The sequence below is a fragment of the Branchiostoma lanceolatum genome, chromosome 11 (genome assembly GCF_035083965.1).
Source record: "Branchiostoma lanceolatum isolate klBraLanc5 chromosome 11, klBraLanc5.hap2, whole genome shotgun sequence".
Taxonomy (NCBI): Eukaryota; Metazoa; Chordata; class Leptocardii; order Amphioxiformes; family Branchiostomatidae; genus Branchiostoma; species Branchiostoma lanceolatum.
Genome location: NC_089732.1, coordinates 949,351 through 971,341, shown reverse-complemented (window position 1 = coordinate 971,341; position 21,991 = coordinate 949,351). Strand labels below are relative to the sequence as shown.

At 41.7% G+C, this 21,991-nt stretch overlaps 1 protein-coding gene and 1 long non-coding RNA gene across 2 annotated transcripts in view; one reads left to right on the top strand and one right to left on the bottom strand.

Annotated features, from left to right (window-relative positions):
- Nucleotides 1–21,991, bottom strand: part of LOC136444890 (protein turtle homolog B-like) — a 145,827-nt gene that overhangs the window by 88,639 nt on the left and 35,197 nt on the right. The gene's annotated exons all lie outside the window — the stretch shown is intronic.
- Nucleotides 8,944–21,991, top strand: part of LOC136445351 (uncharacterized) — a 31,995-nt gene continuing 18,947 nt past the window's right edge. The window contains exons 1-2 of the long non-coding RNA XR_010757402.1: nt 8,944–9,285; nt 9,466–9,539. This is a non-coding gene — a long non-coding RNA (uncharacterized lncRNA). The remainder of the gene's footprint in view (nt 9,286–9,465; nt 9,540–21,991) is intronic.

Genomic DNA, 21,991 nt, shown 5'->3' with positions numbered 1-21,991 from the left:
TTCTTTTTTCTTTTTTCTTGGTTTTTCATAATAACATAACAAAACATAATAAGGAAACCATCCAGCAAAAACTGATCGTGTACAGATGTGAAATCATAAAAAGAAACAATAACAAAGGTGTAGTTATCAATACAAATAAACAATAATGATACCAATAATGGTAACATAAATTAACAATAATGTAGACATAAATTAACCATAATGATAACATAAACTTTATCCAACAGAAATTAAAATGTAGTGCAACAGAAATCAAGGAATTTCCAGCATTAATAGTAATAACCTAAGCAGTGCCTAAGCAGTGCTTTGCAAATGTAGTAATGTTCCCAGTTGAATGTAATGTCATAATTTGAGTTCAATGTCATGTTATGTCATCATGTAGCTTTCTGTTTGTCAGCAAGGTCAGCCTTTCAATTTTGCAGCAGCCTAAGGCTAGTTGAGTGGCCTGTATCTTATACAGCAGCCGAATCCATTATGAACAGGTGGATTGCAATTAAGCAGAATAACTATTTTCTAAGAAAGGAAGTTTTTCCAGTCTGTTTCCGCAGTGCTTTGCAGATGTTGTAATGTTCCAAGTTGAATGCCATGCCATAATTTGAGTTTAATGTCATGTTATGTCATCATGTAGCTTTCTGTTTGTCAGCAAGGTCAGCCTTTCAATTTTGCAGCAGCCTAAGGCTAGTTGAGTGGCCTGTATCTTATACAGCAGCCGAATCCATTATGAACAGGTGGATTGCAATTAAGCAGAATAACTATTTTCTAAGAAAGGAAGTTTTTCCAGTCTGTTTAAGCTGTGCTTAACATATTATATAATGTTCTCAGTTGAATGTAATGTCATAATTTGAGTTTATGCCATGTTATGTCATCAAATAGCTTTCTGTTTGTCAGCAAGGTCAGCCCTTCCATTTTGCAGAAGCCCCAGGCTAGTTAAGTGGCCTGCCTCTATCTTATATTGCAGCCGAACCTTTTATGAACAAGTGGATTACAAGCAGAATTAGTATTTTCCAAGAATTGACGTTTTTTCCAGTCTTTTCCCGCTATACCTTTGCAAATGTTGAATAGGAAATTTCCTTCAATTATGAAAAATGTCCGGTGGACACTTGAAACGTCTGATAATTCTATACTGTATCAAATGTTATAAATTGAATTAAAATTTTATTCCTTCATACCTAGGATGGCTAATATTCACAGACGCATTACAGATGTTGTAATATATTCAATTCAGTGTCCCGAGTCTTAGTTTAATGTCCTGCTATGTGTCCTTATCAGCAGAGTTAGCCCTTTCTGCAGTAGCCTCAGGCTAGTTGGACATCCCTGGCTGTATTCTGCGCTGCAGCTGAACCGATGATAAATGTAGGTATTATCTACGAAAAGACGGTTTTCCCAGGAAAGAGAGTTTTTCCTGAACATCGTTAGATCTAAACGGCACGCTTCCGGGCAAAAACTTGTAATGAATATTACAGTACACATTGTTTTTGCCAAGATGTTCCTATGTGAGCCATGAACCATTTCATTGCCGTGATTCTTATCTGTTGGACATTCTTCTATCCGGTATTGTTAGCTAGTATTACTTTTGTAGAGGACAAATCTTTTGCAGGGATGTTTTAGATTTTCTTTACTTAGTGACAATTGAATGAATTATGATTCTGGACAAAGGCTCCCCCCCCCCTGATTTTGCATTTCTTTTTATCTGGTTGCTATTCTTCTACTCGGTGTTGTTAGCTATTAGCACTTTTGTAGAGTGCAAATCTTTTGGAGGAATGTTTATGTTTCTTTACTCAGTGACAATGCATGAATCATGATTCTGAACATAGGCTATTTCCCCGTAATTTTGCATTTCTTTTTATCTGTTTGCCATAGAGGACAAATATTATGGAGGAAGATTTATGACTATTACGGAGACATAGGATCACATGCCAGGTCCAGATGCATGGTCCCCTCCGGGTAAACATCGTTATGTAACCGGTAACAAAGATTACTTCCGCGATAGACAAACGCAGTTTCCTCTAAAACTGTTCTTTGTGGCCATATCATCATCATCATCTTCATTGTTATCACCGATTTGAAATGTAATTCAGTCTTTATCATTACTTCATGCCTTTGGGCCATTGTCATTTTTATCTACAAAATAGTCATCTGGAAGAATGTTCATTTTCTCTTTTTGACAACTCTTCAAAGCGACATTGATATAGTCAAATGGGAAAACGTGCAAAACATTTTGATACGTTTTGTTTGTTCACCTAGTGACTGTAATGTTGCGTTTCCATGTTGCATTCTCCTGTAAATTGATATGCCTCGATGGAGCAGAACACAACACATCACAATCACTCCGAAGGTGGTCATCATAAACTGTTGCAATGCTCCAGATGGAGGTCAAATGATTAGAATAGGTGACCTCGTTACAGATTTTTGCAGAACGTTGAGCACGCGGCTGTATTCATGGCAGCGTTTTGGGTCAGGCCAGCTTTTGAAATGTGTGCAGTGAGAGTACGCCAAGACAAAACGGATCGGCGTTTCAAATCCTTACTGCAAATTCTGGCGAACTCGATCCCGGCACCCAGACATGACGAACGGGCCTTGGCTTCTTTACGGGGGTCCATAAAGTACATCAGGCCCAGCAGAGGTTGTTTTACAGCAGGGATGGAAGGATGACGACCATCTCCGGGCGCGTACAGTCTATCATCAAGTCCATCTGGTAACACTGGGCCAACTGACATGAAATCTCGGGCTTGACAGGCCTGAGTAATAGTCCAGTTTTCCTAACTTTGTTTTGTATAACCAGTTACACCAGTTTTGTACAGAAAATGGAAGCTGTGTAAGACCGGGCATTACGGGCAATTGTATTACAGTATTTGGGCATTTTGTATTCTCGCTTTGTTTCGTATAAGCAGTTCAACGCCTGGCCTTACACCAGCTTTGTACGGTAAATGCAAGCTACGTAAGACAGGACTGATAAGTTTGATCCACTCACATCGGGATGGACCCCTACTCTTATCGATATGTATGGGATGTCATGGTGTGGTGTGGTTCACTGTTCATTGTGCTTGCTTGAAAGAGATTTAAACTTTCTCCCAACATTGAACCGATAATAAAGACTCTCAAATATCACTATTCTCTTGTTATGACCAGTGGAAGATTAGATTTTTAGTTAACACCAAATGCTGTAAGCACGCCAATTTGGACATCTCATTGACTTTTGGACTTGGTCCAGGCTTCAAAGCTCTCTGATGTACAGAAAGAAAACTTAAATGCATCACCGCGACGCTTTACACTACTCTGTGTGTTCTGTTGAATACTACTGGTTAACGTGACTCGTACATTTTGCCATCTTTAATTTCCTCGCCAAGATCTAGTTCCCCCTAGAGGCGGTGGCTAAAATGTGATTACAGTAGAGAAACTGCAATATTACAAATCATACGGTTCCAGCTCATCCAGGACTTTGTTAATCTTCGATGCAGCGCAGCTAAAATATTAGGGGATCTTCAGGATCAAGGCTCTCCATGTAAGCATTACGAGTATCGTGTAGCTACAAATCCTCCCAACAGACAGTCGTATCGGCTAAATCCTGCCACATGTCTGCATTATCTATCTCATCATGAGGTTCTTATCTCTGAAATTGTGTCTCTTACCAGAGAAAGCATCACGCGGGTGGGCATGTTGGCAGTCCTTCGTAACTAGTGTACGTTTACATAACCAGGTATATGTTATATCATGTTATTGGTTTGGCATGCTTTCTCACTTGTGTCGGGGTAATGTACTTTTCTCAACTACATAACTTTAAGATGTTAAGATTAGATTCCAAATATGTCATAATGAACATTTATCTATCTCATCATGGCCTCATCGTACCAGAGAAAGCATCATCCAGGCTGGTGTGTGTTTGAATTAACATGCATGTATGTTATTGAGTTTAGATGATTTTTAGTTGTGTCGAGATAATTTTTATTTAGGAATGTGCTTTCTGTCGTTCTAAAGTCGTTTTTTAACTGTGCTGTAGAACTGTTGTATTCTATCGGGAAAAGAGGCCACCTTACAGTGATGCTATTCGTGATATATATTCAGTGTTAACCCAAGTCAATGTAACAGTTATGTACGACTATCACAGCAGCCCCTGCAAAAGAGAACGTCTTCAAAAAAGAGCAGCGCTCGTGTGCCGACCCCAATCCCGGGCCAGTGTCACGGTCGGTCCCGCGCAAATTGAGTCTAACGATGCGCCCCCCATAAAGACAAGTTCCCGTCTTTGGGCGCGTTCCGAGCCATTAGGCGCGGTGCGGGTTATTCCGTGAGATAGAGTTCACGTTTCCCTATTGATCTCGGGAACGGGGGCTCTGCTGCAGACGTGTTTCCCGGCTGCGGGGATTGCTGGATCGGTTCCTCGGGGATTTGTCAGATTGCCTCCGAATGTCTCTTGTAATTGGGAAGTGCTGCAGCAGGGGTTTGAAAGTAATTGTTTACTGAAGCTGTGACAAGGATAAGTTAGCCTACGGAACACGACCCAATTCCCAACAGGGGGCCTAGATACAAAAAAGGGCAAAGCATACCGTTTTTGTGGTGCTTCTTTTTTAAAATCGTTACATGAGAGTAATTTTTGCTTCTGAAGAAATCATAACTCTGAAGTAATTCTCTGTAGTCCTCAAACGCTAAAACAGCCAAACCTTGACCAAGCAAGTCATGTATCACATAACATTTGGCAGGGCACTTTTGTATGCCAACTTTCAAAGAAGCGCCAAATGCTCCTCCAAACAATGTGATGAGACATAGAAATAGATACCATCCAAGTTATTCACTCGTTCTTCCCTCAGCAACAACACATTCAGTACCACAGACATAACCTATGACTACCAAACATAACAAAGGTTCTTTGAAAAGATATACAAGGACTAGATCAAAATAATCAAATGCCTTCAGATAATATGAACATGAACAGCTAACAGTGGACACCTTCCTGTATTTTGAAATTAAAGCAGTTTTCAGTAATATAGAAAACATGTCAAACGCTCCCCTGACAATGCGTGGTACTGATTGCACGGTATCCTGAACCTCATTTCAACGGGAAGACCTCCCGAAAGTAGGACGTCATTTGTCACAGGTGAAGACCCTTCTGCCTTCGGAAGGGAATTCGGAGAGCAGTATTATGTTCAGTAAAAATGACCGACTTATCGTAGAGAACACGCCATTTGAGAAAGCGAGTTGAACTATTGACCTCCCAAACGTGGAGCGTCATTTCTCACAGAGAAAGATGAAGACCCTTGTGACTTTTGGAGGTAATTTGGAAAGCAGCAACGATGTGTTCAGTTAAAGGACCCTGTTTGACATAGAAAATATGCCATACGATCCTTTGACAATGTGAGGTGATCGAGTGAACTACGCGTCAATTCAAGCGAAGACACATTACCATAGCCGAAGTAATTTGTCCTAAGAAAAGATCAAGAACCTTCTGCATTTGGAAGGGAATTTGGGAAGAAGCAATAAGTTCAGTACATCAGTAAAATGAACCCTGTTTGATATAGGAAACATTTCATACGTTCCTTTGAAATTGTGATGTGATTGAGAGACCTGCACGTCAATTCAAACGAAAACACATTCCCATAGCCGAAGTAATTTGTCCCCAGAAAAGATCAAGACCCTTCTGTCTTTCGAATGGTATTAGAAAGCAGCAATAAGTTGAGTAAAAATGACCCTGTTTGATATAGAAAACATGCCATACGTTCCTTTGACATTGTGATGTGATTGAGTGACCTGCACGTCATTTCAAACGAAAACACCCTTCGATAGTCGAACGCAATTTGTCCAAAGATTCATGAAAAGATGAAGACCTTATGCCATCGGGAGGGGATATGGAAAGCAGGAATACGGTCAGTAAAAGAACCAATCTTAAGCAGAAAATAAGCTCATACGTTTGCAATATGATCAAACGCAACCCAATAACCTTACCGTCATTTTAAACCTTCCGAAAGTCAGGGACGTCATTTGTCCGAGGATAGATGGATGCCCTTCTGAATTTGTAAGGGAATTTGTAAAGCAGCAATATGTTCAGTAAAAGAGAACCAATCTTAAGCAGAAAATAAGCTCAAGCGTTCGCAATATGATCAAACGTGACCCAATAACCTGACCGTCGTTTCAAACCCTCCTTTGTCCCAAGACAAGATGAAGACCCTTTTGCATTCGGAAGGGAATTTGTAGAGCATCAATACGTTCAGTAAAGAGGACCAATTTTACGTAGCAATGCGTCAAACTTTCACAATTTGATCAAACGAAACCCAATAACCTGAACGTCGTTTGAACCCTCCGACAGTCGGACTTCCTATGCCGCAGGAACAGATGTTTTGTGTGGATATGGATGACGCAGGTTGCCGGAGGAAGGCACCTCACGGCGGGGATCATTATTATAAAGGCCCGGGCAGGGAGGTCGGCAGATTGAGCCCGGCGTCGTGAATACCGCGGGAGTTACAGGAGTAAGACGGAGGGGAGAGCGGGACCTCAGGGCTGTCCGTCACGGCGGTCTGGGTTAAACACGAATCCTCGGGATACATCAGGTTTGAGGAGGGGCTTCCTGACTGTGTGCGGCGTAGAAAGTGAACCAGGGAGACACTGAGAATGATTGTATGGCAGCGCCGCACTGGTAATTTGCTGTTATTTTTAGTATGTTCGCACACGTGTTTTTTTTTTCAATTTTATAGTTGATGTTTTTGATGAATAAATTTGCCCCATTGTAAATCATGACGCACTTCATGTGCATATTTCTATGAAATGTCAGATGCAAAGTCATGAGCAATAAAACTGAATCTGGAATTGCAGAAGCACATACTTTGTCTGTATCAATTTTATGAATATTGTAGTTTGCACTCATACCAAAGGAGATACAAGTCACTCAATACATACGTTTTGAATGATAGTTTGTACATGTGAAGGGTGGACAATAATCATATCTATTGTACGGCACGTGTTCCGAAAAAGAGCTTTGTCAAGAGCATAGCAAAGAGAGTGAATCATGTTGAAGAGGATTCAATTCCCTTACCCTTACACACAAGAGGATTGTAGAATGACAAGACACAGCTAACGCTGTAAGTAACGTTATATCGCAGATTTCCTGTTCTTACGCACAGGAGGCTTGTGAGGGATGTTGTTCTAATCCCTCTTCTCCCAGACGCCATGTCTGACTTTATCTACCGACTCAAACTGAAATGTAGCAGATGTTTTCGCGGGAAACGTATGGGTGGAGGTCAGGGGTCATTGAGTACATTACACGCTGCCGAGCTAATCTATTTCTCATGGGACCTTTTGCGGGAACACGTTTGAGCCGCTGCCAGCTGTAAGAGCATCGAAGTAAACATCTCGACAATCGCAGTGCGAGTTCGTAAATAATGTCTCAATATTTCAACAAACGTGTCCACATTTCATTTAATAGTGTAGTGTAAAATATGTACTATATGTTCTAAATGTACTATTGTAATGTGTGAGCGACTCCCAATTATAATGTCCCAATTTTAAAAGTGTTCAAATATTTTAACTAATAATGTAGGGTTAATAATATGTGTACCGTATATTTCAAAACATAACAACTGTCTTGACTCTTGCGTAGTGTGTGAGAATAAAGATGTAAATACCATCATAATCTTAACAAGTCTGCTAAGTGGTATGTTTGTTACGCTGTCATCGTAACTGTATGTATTGTTATTTTGATGTTGTTATCTCCATGAAAAATGGAGATATTGTTTATGGCGTGTTTGTGTGTGTGTGTGTGTGTGTGTGTGTGTGTTTGTGTTTCAGGACTCTTGTAGTCAGCATAACTCAAGGACCTCTTGATGGATTACGATGATATTTGGTATGCGGGTGGGTGTTGTGAAGCCGAAGGTCAGGGTCGATTTTGGGCCCCCTGGTATGTGACCTTGGTACTGCAGCAGAACTTCAATTTTTGTATCTTTTGACCTGGACGTGCTGTGGTCTTGATTTTTGGGTGGCAGATAGCTTGTGATGTAATAACGAAGTGGTGTATGTTTGGGCCCCCTAGCAGCTTTCTCTGGAACTGCAAGGGCGTTTTTGTTAATTCAGACTTAACTAGTCTGCCAAGTGGCATGTTTGTTACGCTGTCATCGTTACTGTATGTATTGTTTTTTGATGTTGTATTTGTATGTGATAAGAAGTCCAGGAAGACTAGTGATGTGCCTTAGGGCCTATCGCTAATGGATTTTCTTCAATAAAGTTCAACAAAGATTTCACAGATTTCAAACACGTGCATACAAGGCAGGCGATGCATTAGCATGTCAAGATAGCTCCGTCACAATTCTGTTGGTTGATGGCAACTGCGTTATCATAAAGGGTACCAGAGCAAGCTATCGAATGTTGAATGACTCGATACAACAAGCATGCCTGTTTGATAATTTAAAGGAAGCCATGTCTAAAGTATGGGAAACACAAGAGGAGAGAAAGTTATAAGAATTAATAAGATAGATACTGAAAAATTGTCCAATTTACGTGAGACGTGATGTTGTTGAATTTCAGTCTCTCTCTAATTAAACCGCAATAATTAATTAAAACATAGAATTACCCTTGCTAATTGATGTTAGTACGGAACAGATGTAATAGTCTCGTGGAGATACAAACATTAGTTCCAGCGTTGCTCACTAATAGTGGCGATATGTCTCGCATATGTTGCATGTCAGGAAAAACGTAATTATGGCATTCTTAATCAGTCCCCTGCACGCATCGTCACGGCAATGTCATCGCATCTGTTTCGGAGCGTCAGGGATGTTCCACGAAGACAATTGCCTTTCAGTAAAGATATCATTTCGTTATGGACCTGGATGGGGAAAGAAGGCCTAAGAATAATACGAATAACGGATGGGGGAATTGTAGATGAGTGTTGATGCTTTGTTTGCCATTAGCCTTTGGGTATGGTTTTGCAATAAGGTCAATTTTTAATCGTCATATTTATAAGGGACGATGTATTATGTGTTTACAGGTTTACCGGACTCTGAATAAGGTGACCTTGCAATGGGGGTGAAAGAGGCAATGTCCCACAGTCACCTTACATCATCATCATCATCATAACCATCACCATCATCACTAGCACCATCATCAACATCATCATAACAATCACCATCATCACTATCATCATCTTTATGATCATCGGATGTGTCCACCTTTGCAAGCTCCAAGGAGACGCATATCAAGTCACTTGCTCCTTAGCATCTTTGATCCACGGCATCATTGCAGTCACGTGATCGTGACGAACGTGATGGGTCATTCTCCGTGATGAAGATTTGAGCCTCGGTCGGGAATTTGGTGAGTACAATATTTTGCGAGTTCGTTGATGAAGCTATTTTCATTTAGCAAATATTTCTTCCATGGCAGCTAGAAAATCTATTTTGTTATGGTGGATTAGGGTGTGTGCAAACACCTCAAGAGGCCTACGCTCCATGTACTGGACGCTAAACCAAACTCGTTTTGTCCTTACAATTACAGATGCAGCTAGCAGCTTTTGGTATCTTCGAACAACTATCAAAGTAACCTGCCTGACGTGAACTCCCCAAGATTTGGTGAGTACGATTCACAGAAGAGTTGTACGAGAAGTTGAGTTAATCATCAGGGTATGTTTTCCTGATAGTCTTGGAAAATGTACTTTGTGTGGCGAAACTAAGAGAAATTTTGAGACTATCCCCGAGCACGCCGTTCTGTAACTTGAGCCTGTGCCGCTGACCTAAAACGGGCTTGACGGATCGCCATACGTCCTGCGCGAGGCGGACTTATTACCGGAGACGTCTGACGGTAATACGGACCATCCGTCACGGCTGCTTTCCCGCCATTTCTGACGAACTCCGGCACTCCTCAGGGTTAACGTCAAGCGCGGGAGTTTCACGTCACAGCCGGCTTTCTGTAGCCTTTGACCCGTCATTCAAGTCACGTGTACGTAGGGTCACGTGACGGCCATTCCCCTTGATGAAGGCTATCATTTTTAAACAGAAAAATGAAAATGAGTTATACTTTTCAATAGTATCTAGTTTCCATGCTGAAACTTGATATTCACTTTAATTTTGGAAAGGGAGCCACAGCTTGTGACCTTAAACGGTAGAACGAATCGCCCGACGTAAAACCTATTACCGGCGACGTCTGGCGGTAATGTAGACGATCCTTCACGGGTACTTTCCCGCCATTTCAGACGACATTACGGCGATCAGGTTCAATGACACGCGGCGAGGTTTACCGTTACGGCGATGTCACGGCATTTCTCAAGTCTGTCCTACTTGCGCAGGGACTGGCGCCTCGCTGTGATTGCTGGAATTCTGTAATCATCTAGCCTGGGTTCCATCCTACGTACTAAACGCTGGCTCCATCTTTTCGCTTGCTCCAGCGGTTACTACGGAGGATGGTACCCAGGCTAGAAGTCATCATCACAGAGCACCAGGAAAGAACTTTCGTCTCCGGCACTTAACTGGTTGAGAATGTCGCCCCACTGCATTCACAGATATCGGCATATTTACGTACTTTTAGAAGGACTGAATGTCAAACATTCATGTTTCAAAACAGATGTAAGCATATTACCTCTGTTTTTAGGTTTTTATATCAGCATATTCAAGTACTTTTACCATGTCAATCATTCCTGTTAAATAGCAGTAGCTATAGTAAGACTTTTTTTTTTTACCATTTCAAACATTTGTATTTGAAAGGCCATCTAAGTCCAAGCCGATGCTTAAAAACATTTCTATCTGCTTTGTGTTTAACGCCCAGTATGGGGCGACATAACCCCTATTATGAGTTCAACACATCATTTTTACTACTTCAACCCCCGTAAAAACTCATCACTGTTGTTTTAACTTCGCACTGCGCTTGTTTATAACCTTCGGAAGGTCAAATAAAACATTCTGAAGGTCAAACAGCGAGTAAGGCTCCTTGAGGGAGGAGGGTTGTGTCTATAGGCTCTTTAATCACGCCTATGTAGTGCTGAACGGGTGATGTACAATACCTGTGCGCCGCTAAGGAAATCATGCATTAAAGGTAAATTCCCCCCTGTACCATTCAAATGACTTTTTGTATGAGTAGAAAAGTAAAGTTTATATTTCGCATGCGTTTTGATTAACTAAGCTTAGGTAAACTTGTATCATCATATATTTCCATTATTACAAATCATTTCTGTGCTCGTGCTCTTGCTTTATGTAGATCTAAAGAAAGATGTCATTTTTACGTTCTGAATTGTGATAAGTGGGTCAATAATCTAAAGTCTAAATTCATTCATGAAGATTGTTAAGGAGAACGTATTGAAGTTCTTGAGGGGCACTCAGTGACACGTAAATGTACGTCATGTAAAAACTGCGAAGGAAATGACTATGTGTCTTGATCCTGTGAGTTTGGGTTTCCAGAAAGGTTTTATTCACTGGTCGTAGGAAGGCGTACATGTTCGTACAGTTTTATTGTAGCGGATAAATTTCTATGCATTTTTAGGCAAGTACAATGAAAAATGGACCACAGCTTTACATTGCATTAGTTTGGGGATTGCGACCATTTTTGTTAAGTAAACGACAACGTCATGCATTCAAATTCTGGACCTCTTGGCTAAGAGACAGAATCTCTATGTGTCATTTAATAAGTGTGAGACATAGAAGAACAAGGTGGAAATTACTAAGTAGCTATCAGAGGGCTACACTGGTGCTGAGTTGAAAATTGCTTTTTCTTGACAAACTTTCACTCAAAAACTAGCCTCCACCACCAGGCCCTCCTACAGGCGTATGAATCGTAGAATTCGGCAGAAAAAGGAATACTTAGCCAGTAGAGTCAGTCACGATGAAGATCACATTTCGCCCGTTTAACGGGGCCTTCCAATGAAACCCTGGCAAATATTCTCCCTAAAGCCGGCGTAGTGTCTGGTAGAGGCTACTCAAAAACCCGGAACAGCCATCCCGACAACCAAACGATTGAATCCCCTCGGCCCACTAAAAAAAACACACACAACGCACGCCCGCCAACCTTTCCCCATCCCCACAGACACAGCCTTCTAATTGCTGATTCCCGCGCAATTCCTCTCCGTCTGCCCGGATCCTGACAAACGACAGGCCCGAGACTGTGACAGCGGGGCGCGGGACGGTTCCACACAAATCACCCCGCGTCACGCCGAACCATTAGCCGCGAGTCCCCGTTCTCGTTAGCGCAAGTCGACCGTAGCGCCCGCCATCTGTTTGCGGGCGATGATGCATCTGCCGCCCGTCAGGTGGGTTGCTGACGCCCGTAACTCAGCGGCTGTTGTCATACAGGGGGCGCGAGAGTGTGACACACGGGGCGGTCGCTAATGGGGCGTGATTGAACACTCGCGCGAGATTTCACGCGTTTCGCGTGACTTGGCGCGTTGCATCCTGGGAAAAAGACGACAGTGTAGAATATGACTTTTTTTTCTTCGTATTGAATCTCTCTTTCTCTTTCTTCCCCTCTCTCTCCCTCCCTCTCTCACTAAAGATAGTTACACAGCGATGATATAAGTGATATTCGAAACATAAAGCAAAATGCTGCCTTCAAGCCCTAATATGAATGAATATTTGATTCAAATAAAATGCCATTATCTAAGAGCTATTGCCTCTTTCACAAGTTCTGCCAAGTATTGAGATACAAACTCTTATCTGCTCATATTTTCATTATTCATCTATGATGAGTTACACCAAACAACATATTACTGTATGCAGAGGATCGACGTTGAGAATCAGTGCATCACAATCTATGCTACGGTTAGTCTAGCCTTAATGTGCAGTGGAGATTATGATAATGATAACGGTGAATATAGGAACCTCCTTATTTCTTATTACATTTGCACCACAGGATAATACTTCATTAACACACGCATGATTAAGTCGGGGTTGAGAGATTTTTCGCGATGTGTATCTCCACCTGGTTTTCAAAATTGCGTCTTAGTAGAAGCGCATTCGTTTGTAAACTTTTATCTACTCATCTATACAGCATTCATTAGATTTTGGTGGTGTGTATCTCCACCAGGTTCGTGAAACTGCGTTTAGGCAAGACGGTTCACTAACTGCTGATGCTGCAGATGTCACCTTTAAGAGCATGATGTCGGCATTTGCGTGATAGATAGGACTGGATACTAAATATACACACTTATCTCAGATATACGTATCAGAAATATTAGTAAGTGCTCTTGAATTTTTCACATATTTCAATTCCCACCCTTGCATTGACATTAATCTTAAACTGATAATTGGCTAATATTGTATAGCTTCGTATAGAAACGAGTAACATGCTACCAAAGATCTTGAGATTCCTGTGTTTGCGGCTAATCTTTTCTGGATGAATAACAAGGCTCCATTTCCTTTATTTCTGATAGGTTTAGTTGCATCCCAAACAGGTCTTCATCCCAGACGAGCTCCGATTCACGTTTGGGATAGTCGAAGTGTATCCCAAACTGGTCCTGAACAAAACTGGATCTTGTTCAGGACCCATAGAGGTCATGTTAAAGTATTCGTGGCTGCATCTAGCTGTCTTGCTGTCGACTAACTGGGATAGAACTGAAATGGGAGTCGCTAGGCGTGTTACCTTACGCTGTAAACTTTGTTACTCAGTAAGACGTATAACCTCATGAACCAGGAGTGTCTGTGGGTTTGTCCCTAATGAGTTGTTTGGTTTAACCCAGCTGGAAGTTCAGTGAATGAAACATTCGTCATCAACAGCAAAGGAACAATTAAGATGCCAGCTAGGATCCTAAGATCCATGCGGTTGGGGATGATTCCTTCTTGATACGTTGCATGGTTCAGTTTGCTCCATTTGTGATAGGCTTTGTTGCATCCGAAGAAGGTCTTCATCACATACGAGCTCCGAGTCCATTTGGGATAGTCGAAAATTATCTCAAAGTGTTCCTGTGCAAAACTGCTTATCTGGTTTAGATACAGGGTAAGTAAAAGTATTCGTGGCTACATCTAGCTGTCATGCTGTCGACTCTACCGGGATAGGATTGAAATAGGATTCACCAAGCTCGTTACTTTCCAGTGTAAACTTTGTTACTCAGTAAGACTTATAACCTCATGAACTAGGAGTGTCTGTTTGTTTGTCCCTAGCGAGTTGTTTGATGGCGCTTTGCTGGCAGTTTGGTTAGTGAAACATTTGTCATTTTGTGCACAGTAGAGAAAAAGGCACACCCGATGGCGATGGTATACTCAGAGGGAGCCAGACGGTAGTGACATGTGCAGATCGGAAGTACAATACAAAGATGTAGGCCATTGTAGAAGAACATTTAGTTGATGCTGTCATTGTTGTTTTTGTTGCTTGGGCCCTCTCGTGTACAGTGGAATTTAGGGCACTGAAGTTGAATATAACAGCACAGTCGAATATTTGGAAACGTTCAACTTTTGTCTTGGAAATTACAGTTCAACTTCGCTTCAAAAGGCTGGAAGCTGCGTTTTAGCAATATGTTTGGATGTGAAAATGAGTACCCAGCTTTGGTTAAGAATGGCTTCTCTAGTATAGTGGGACGTAAAGCTGGGGGGTCTCATGTTTGAGGAGAACCATACCTCGAGCACATTCAGACACCATGCCACTTATCATCTTGCTTTTTCATTCATTTGGTGGTTTGACCGTTCAGCACAGCCAGGGCTGCCCGGGTAGCCTGTTGCTATAATTACAAAAAAGCTAGCCCTGCTGATAAAGATAAGACATTACATTGGGATTTTGACATGGACAGCATAACGAGCTATAACAATATACATCTTGCTTCAAACGACATTTGGTAGAGACATTTTTCTGATGAAACATAAGTCGAAGGCCCCATGTTTGAGAAGAGCCACACCTCGAGCACACTAAATATCCCACCACACCTTCATCACCTTCTCTTACAAGAGAGAACAAACGCCTGACCCATCGCAGAGCCAATTTGCGGCGCACGGCCAACCAAAGATCTCATCAGCCACAGTTTCCTCGTTCCCCAAACCTTCCCTTCATGACCTCCCAGGAGAGGTCATTCCTCATCGCCCCAATTTCTTCCTCACTCAGAACCGGCATCGTGGAGACCCCTGTGGAGAGAAGGATATAATCCCCGCACCGCTGCGTTCTCGCTTTACTTCCAAGCCAATTTCTAGACTAAATAAGCCTAAGACAAACTCTTTGAAGAAGTCCTTTATTTACAGAGCTGCAGCAATATGTAATCGGCTGCCACTGGTACTGCAGATCACCTAATCTACAGGGGCGTTCCCAAACCTTCCCTGCCCAGGAGAGGCCGTTTTTCATCGCCCCAATTTCTTCCTCACTCAGAACCGGCATCGTGGAGAACCCCTGTGGAGAGAAGTGTATAATCCCCGCGCCGCTGCGTTCTCGCTTTACTTCCAAGCCAATTTCTAGACTAGATAAGCCACGAACAAACTCTTTGAAGAAGTCCTCTATGTACAGAGATATGGAATCAGTTGCCACTGGTGCTGTGGACCACCCAGTCTACAGGGGCGTTCCACAAACCTTCCCTTCATGACCTCCTAGGAGAGGCAATTCTTCGTCGCCTCACTTTCTTCCTTACCCAGAACCGGCATCTTGGAGACCCCCCGAACCGCTGCGTTCTCGCTTTGCTTCCAAGCCAATCTCTAGACTAGATAAGACTAGAACAAACTCTTTGAAGAAGTCCTCTATGTACAGAGATACAGCAATATGTAATCAGTTGCCACTGGTTCTGTGGACCACCCAATCTACAAAATATTTTAAAGCTGTACTCTACGAACTGTCGCCTTCATTTAGATAATACTATTTTCATAAGCATATCATCTCCACCAGACCCCGATAGGTTCTGGAAAACTAGTAGAAATTTTCCAACTTGACAGATAACATGATTTCTCCTATAATTTACACATTGATATGCAAATTCCGTTACATTTAAGTTTATTTCATTGTTTTGACTCTCCATTATGTTTTGATTCAATATCTCTAGTCTCTTGAGTTATCGTTACTTCGGTTATCATCTAATTATGATTTCTTTTCTTTGTTGAAGACTTACATTTTCAAGTTAACCTTTATTGCTGTATTATTTGTCATTATTTGATATTTTAAAATGTTGCTTTGTATTCATATGTAAGGGGTTTTACCCCCCAGAAATCTTTGAAAAACGCCACCAGGCGACATGTATTTCTGGTAAAACAAATAAACTGAAACTGAAACTGAAATGCCAGAGGAGTTAGTCGGCCCGGGATTTTCCCCAGATTGGCTGCACAACATCATGACGAACATGCATGAAAATAGGACAAATTTGCCAAATAGACGGATAACACACCAGAGGAGTTATTCAGCCTTGGGGTACTCACAGACTGACGGCACAACATCACGATAGACATGCAGGAAGAATAATGAGAAATAAACTGTTCTACAACTGAAAAAAAAATCACAAAAATCTTCGACCGGAATTTTTTTTGAGTTGGAGAAGAGTTTATTTCTCATTATGTATGTTACCAACTCAGATGAACTTTCATGCTAATGTATAAAAAATATAAGACATTTGTCAAATAGACAAATTACACGCCAGAGGCCGGCCTTGGAGTACTCCCAGACTTACGGCACAACATGACGATAAACAGGCACTGGCTTTTCGACAAGCACAGTGAACAGTGGACCACGGCTTAACGTCCCGTCCTAAGGACTGCGACCTTTCCAGTTAGCGTGCATGTCGGGTGAGCGACACAGCCGGGATCGAACCCGGGGCTTCTAGTTTTTTTTTTTTTTTTTTATTAAACAACAGAAGAATATACAGGACACAGAGGTGATGTACTCTAGCTAAAGCTAATATTAAACATCACCTCTGGAAAAAAAGATACAAGTTACATAGACAAGTACAATAACAATAATAAACAGCAATTGGGTCGTCCAATACAAACAAGCTAACAAACAAACAATGAATATATCAATATACCTGAACTAAGTTTTAAAACGTCTGCTTGTCAAAATATAGTGCTGAGTCAAGCCTAAAATGTTACAGTTGAAATCATACGAAACAAAGGATGAACCTCTTAATAATGAATAAATGAAGGCTTGATCAGACAAAGTATCGATATCAAGAATAGGGGCTAAAAGGTTCCGTAGGTTGCCCAGAAGGTTGAGTCTTTGTTGGTTGTATATAGGGCAGTACAAAAGATAATGAACAACGCTTTCGCTTCGACATCCGCAAGTGCAGGCTGGACTTGTTGCTAAGTTGCGTGTAAATAAACTTAGGTTAAGACTGCACGTGCCGGTGCGAAGGCGTGTGAGGAGGGCGCAAGTGTACCGGGGGCCATGACTAAAATGTGAATGGAAAGAGGGACGTACTAATTTCACTAGATGTTTTTTAAACAACGAAAGATTTAAAGATCGAACAGCTATGCCAATACCGTTCCAATGATGCGTTGCATAAGGAATAAAAGACTTTTGATATCGAGTTGTAGAGCAGAGCGGTATCCTTAGATTAAGTTTGTTGCGAAGATTATAAGAAGTAGAAATGGAGACTTCAGGAGGGATCAAATCCTTAAGATACTGGCGAGTATGGCCATGGACAATTTTGTAGAACATGATCAGAGAGTGAACGTGACGACGATCCGAAAGTTTTTCCCAACCTAATTCAGAAAGTAGCGAAGAATACGAAGACCCTCTTACAGCCCCTGAGACTGCAAGCGCGCATTCGTATTGGACACGTTCTAATCGCTGGGAATCATATAAAGTACATCCATGCAAAATAATGTCAGCATATTCAAGGAGAGGACGAATAAAGGATTTATAAATAACATCAAGTACTGTTCGTGATAATCTGAATTTCAATTTGTTAAGAGTGGACACTCGTTTGGACGCCTTGCCAATCATATGAGAAATTTGTGTTTCCCATGACAAGGTGGATGTAAGGCTTCTAGTTCCAGAGGCAAGATCGCTAACCACTGGACTACGCACGCCCGATATAAACAGACACGGGCTGCCTAGATCCTCTCTCACTCTGCATGATGCCATCACATCTGCCTCCCGGCGTTCCTCCCGAAGCGTGTTTACCACACATCAGCTCCCTGACAGCTGACGGATTGTGGCGGAATCACTTTGTGCACCTGCATTATGTTTTCCATTAGGGTGGCAGTTGTGGCAGATGGCGCTCACTCGAGTTTGATACATTTAAGCTGGCGGGTTGTTTGCTACATTAATCTAGATCTGACAGAACGCTATGGAGACGTTTGAAACATATTCACGCGGAGATGATTCAGTTCAGTTTCAATTTATTTGTTTCTCCAGGATATATATGTGTCACCTACTGGCCGTTTTTAAGACCTCCCCCCCCCCCTAACAGCACGTGAGAGTGGATCAACTTGTGAAATAAACTAAAAGCAAAATAACGCCACTCACATCTCCGTTACCATGGCAACGTCAAAGTGGGTTGTTTTTATTCCTTCATGTGTATTGTATGGGGAATGGTTAGTTGGACCTCCAAGAGTCAGATCTAGCCCATCAAGTTGCCTGTATGTAATGTGCAGTGATGTCATACTGTGATCACGTACTGTAATTCTTAAACTTTTTGCTGTGTTTTTATATTCACGGTTTGCGCTGTGACCGCTTCACTACGATTTTTTTATATATTATCTTGATTATCCAAAGGATCTTATCTGATTGAAACCTCCTTGGATTATGTAACTTTCTTACAGTTATCTGAGCTATTCTGCATGGTTTGATAATGTTCCTAAAACCAGTACAGAAAAAAAAATTGAATTTCTTTACCAGTATTATGGTGATCTGTCCTTGCCCATTGTTCTGGGATGGCAGACGCTGTAATCCTTTATGTGGTTATGGGGGTCAATCCACCATTCAAGCTGCTGGACATGTCTCAGCAGGAACACTTCCTTTACGACTTGCCCCGGGTAAGAACCCGACCACCGCGAAGGCGTCTGTTCTTCTGCCCGCCTACCCCCTTGTTTCAACCGCGAACCTAAGATCATATCGCAGACACTCCATGTTCTCCCTGCAACCAAATCAACCCCCCGCGACCTGAAATCCATTCACGGTACATACACTGAAATCTACCTGGCAAATTCCGGGTTTGACCATCCACCATGGCGGAAAGCACTTACGTCATAATCACGTGGGTGTAAACGCCCTAGTGTTGTTTTGAAATATGAACAAAACGTCCTAAATTCGTGGGAACAAAAACGTTAGAAAGCAAAACTAAACTAGAGTTCCACAAACACATTATCTTCGCCAAATAATCAAGGCTTATTATAGAAAGTGATTTATATTTACGTACCTATCACCCCCTGCAAATTTGATCATGCACCATACCATTTGGACGTTATGATTGGGCGAATGAGTCCAGTTAAACCACTGGGTTCCTTACCCAGGGCAACTCGTAAAAGGAGTGCTCCTCCTGTGAGATGCCCAGCAGTAGTGAGGGGTGAATTGGCCCCCATAACCACATAAATTCATAAAAGGATTACATCGTCTGCCAGCCTAGAACAATGGCAAGGACAGATTACCATTATAACTGTCCGAGAATTCAAAATTTTTCTGTACTGGTTTTGCTAGGAACATTATCAAACCATGCAGAATGACTTAGATCTCCATCAAAAAGTCACATAATCCAAGGAAGTTTCAATCAGATAAGATCCCTTGGATAATCAAGACAATACTATCTACAACTTTCAGTTTTGGGGAAGTCAACCTTGTTCAAATTTTCAAACTTTTAAATCAACCCTGTCAACGTTGTGTTAGAGTAACTACTACTAGTAAATGGATCTAAATTTCCAATGTCTTCCCCACATTAGCCTTGGTGTGTCTAGAAATATGACTTTTGCTTTTAGGGGAGTTTTTCGTCTACTTGTTGGAGTACCCAGGAATTAGACTGGAGCTCTGTAGAACAGTACATATACATTTGTACTGCTAGCCAATGTCTCAAACTAAATCGTAAGCCAGTGTTGTTATTCCTTTATTTCTTGGCTGACTGTTCTTCAAGCTAACTTCTTTATGTGAAGCCATACTTCAATTTCTTATCTGTTGTCTGTAGATTTCAAACATGACTTGACGAGTAACTTGTACATGGCAAACTGTCTCAGCCAGGCCTCCACTGATGTGCTCTGTACGGCTGCCAGACGCATACTGAAGCCCATTGTGTACATTATCCTGTATCTATATAGTTTTACTGGGGTCTTTAAGATAGGGCTAAAAATCATTTGGTGGTACAGGACTAGTATATGTGTAGAGTGTGCTGATATATCTTATAACTGGTCATGAAAAAATTTGAGTATGTTGATATTATATGGGCCACAAAGGTTCGATATGGCAGTGTTGAAAGTTGAAAGTGATGATGAAATAGTACAGTCAATACATATGAATAGAATAAATCTGGCACGTTTTTAGGTGTTTCTAGTCAGGCTTTCTATTTTGTCCCTATTTCGTTATGTCGCCAACCGTGTTGAACAAAAATGCTTAAACTGAACGCGTCAAAAACCAGCAGGACCCACACCTCTGCTTGGAGAATTGTTTATTTATTTGACCTACATGTACGTTTATGCAAGGCTATCTGTTTACATGACCTGACACTGTCCCATTGAAAGGCAGTGGGTTAACAAACTTTCCTTACTAATTATGCAAATTAGCTCCTGATTTGCATAATTAGTCATTGATTATGTAAAGCACCATCCGAGCTCTCTATATACCAAACATCACGACGATCTGTCGACCCATTCTCAAGTTATTCATGTCCGAATGTCAAAACAAAAACACCCACTGCGGTTCTTAACAAGTCGCTAGGGGGCCAAAATTTACAGAACTTACTTTCTGTGGCATGAACTATCTACCACACAAAAATCATGACCATAGCACTTTCAGAAAATATGCCCCTAAATTTTGAAGCTCTGCTGCAGTACCTTTGGTACCCGCTAGAAGGCCCATTATCGAACTTGACCTTCCTTTCGGTAAATCCTACCCATCCACTAAATATCATAAGGATCCATCAACAGCTTCTTGAGTTATGTTGTCCACAAGAAAATTCACATCCACACAAAGCCCGCTACAGTACCGACGGAAAGTGCCAGGAGAACCATTTTTTAACTTGACCTCCGTTTTCACAACATCTACACACCTGCAAAAAATCATGAAGATCCATCAACGTTTCCGTCACTTTTTTTGCCTACATACAAACACAAAAAAATGCTAAGTCCGCTGCAGTACTATTGAAAAACGCAAGGTAAACCATTTTTGAACTTGACCTTCCTTTACACAACCACTACACACCTACTAAAAATCATAAAGATTCATTGAAGTTTTCTTGAGTTATGCTCCTGACATACATTCAGACCCACCCAACAGATTTTTCAACCGAAAACATAATCCTCTCCGAGTACAAGTACTCGGCGAAGATAATCAAATTCAAACTTCTGCATCGTGTCCAAGGCAGAATTCAGCCGCACCTTTCAACAAATTTGATCTCATTTCATAATAGACTCGTCGGAACCTCATTTCGCGCGTCGCCATCAATACAAGTCACTCCCACAATAGTCTGACAACATTCGCAGAATCCATAACCGTTGATAGTATACTTATATTATATGCTCACACCGTCAGTTAGAACCTAATATCCTTCCGACCCATTTCCCGAATGGTTCAGTATGATTACAGAATATCACCTTCACCACGAGAAGTGCCTATACATCATCTCTAGTGGAAGGGACCGAGGGGCATGGAGATGACATAGGTGGGAAACGTAGCCTCATGCACAGTCCTTCTGGGGGGGCTTGAGTTTTTTGCTTATTGCTCAATCGCTTGCGTGTTCAAGATAGATACAAGATACAGGATAACTACATTGGACATCGCAGTGTTGTCGCTGAATTTATACAATGATTAAAACTGGGCTTTTTAAAGAATAGGTTACCATATAACTGAAGGGATCACCCTTTATAAATAGGTGTGTTTCCGGGGTCACACCCTAAAGTGCAAAAAAGCTGCCCCTCAACTGCCAGGCGTTGAGGTTTATCCCATTGGGACCTAAGCATTAACCGGGACGCCAGCCCAGTACAGCTTTCTGTGAGCTTGG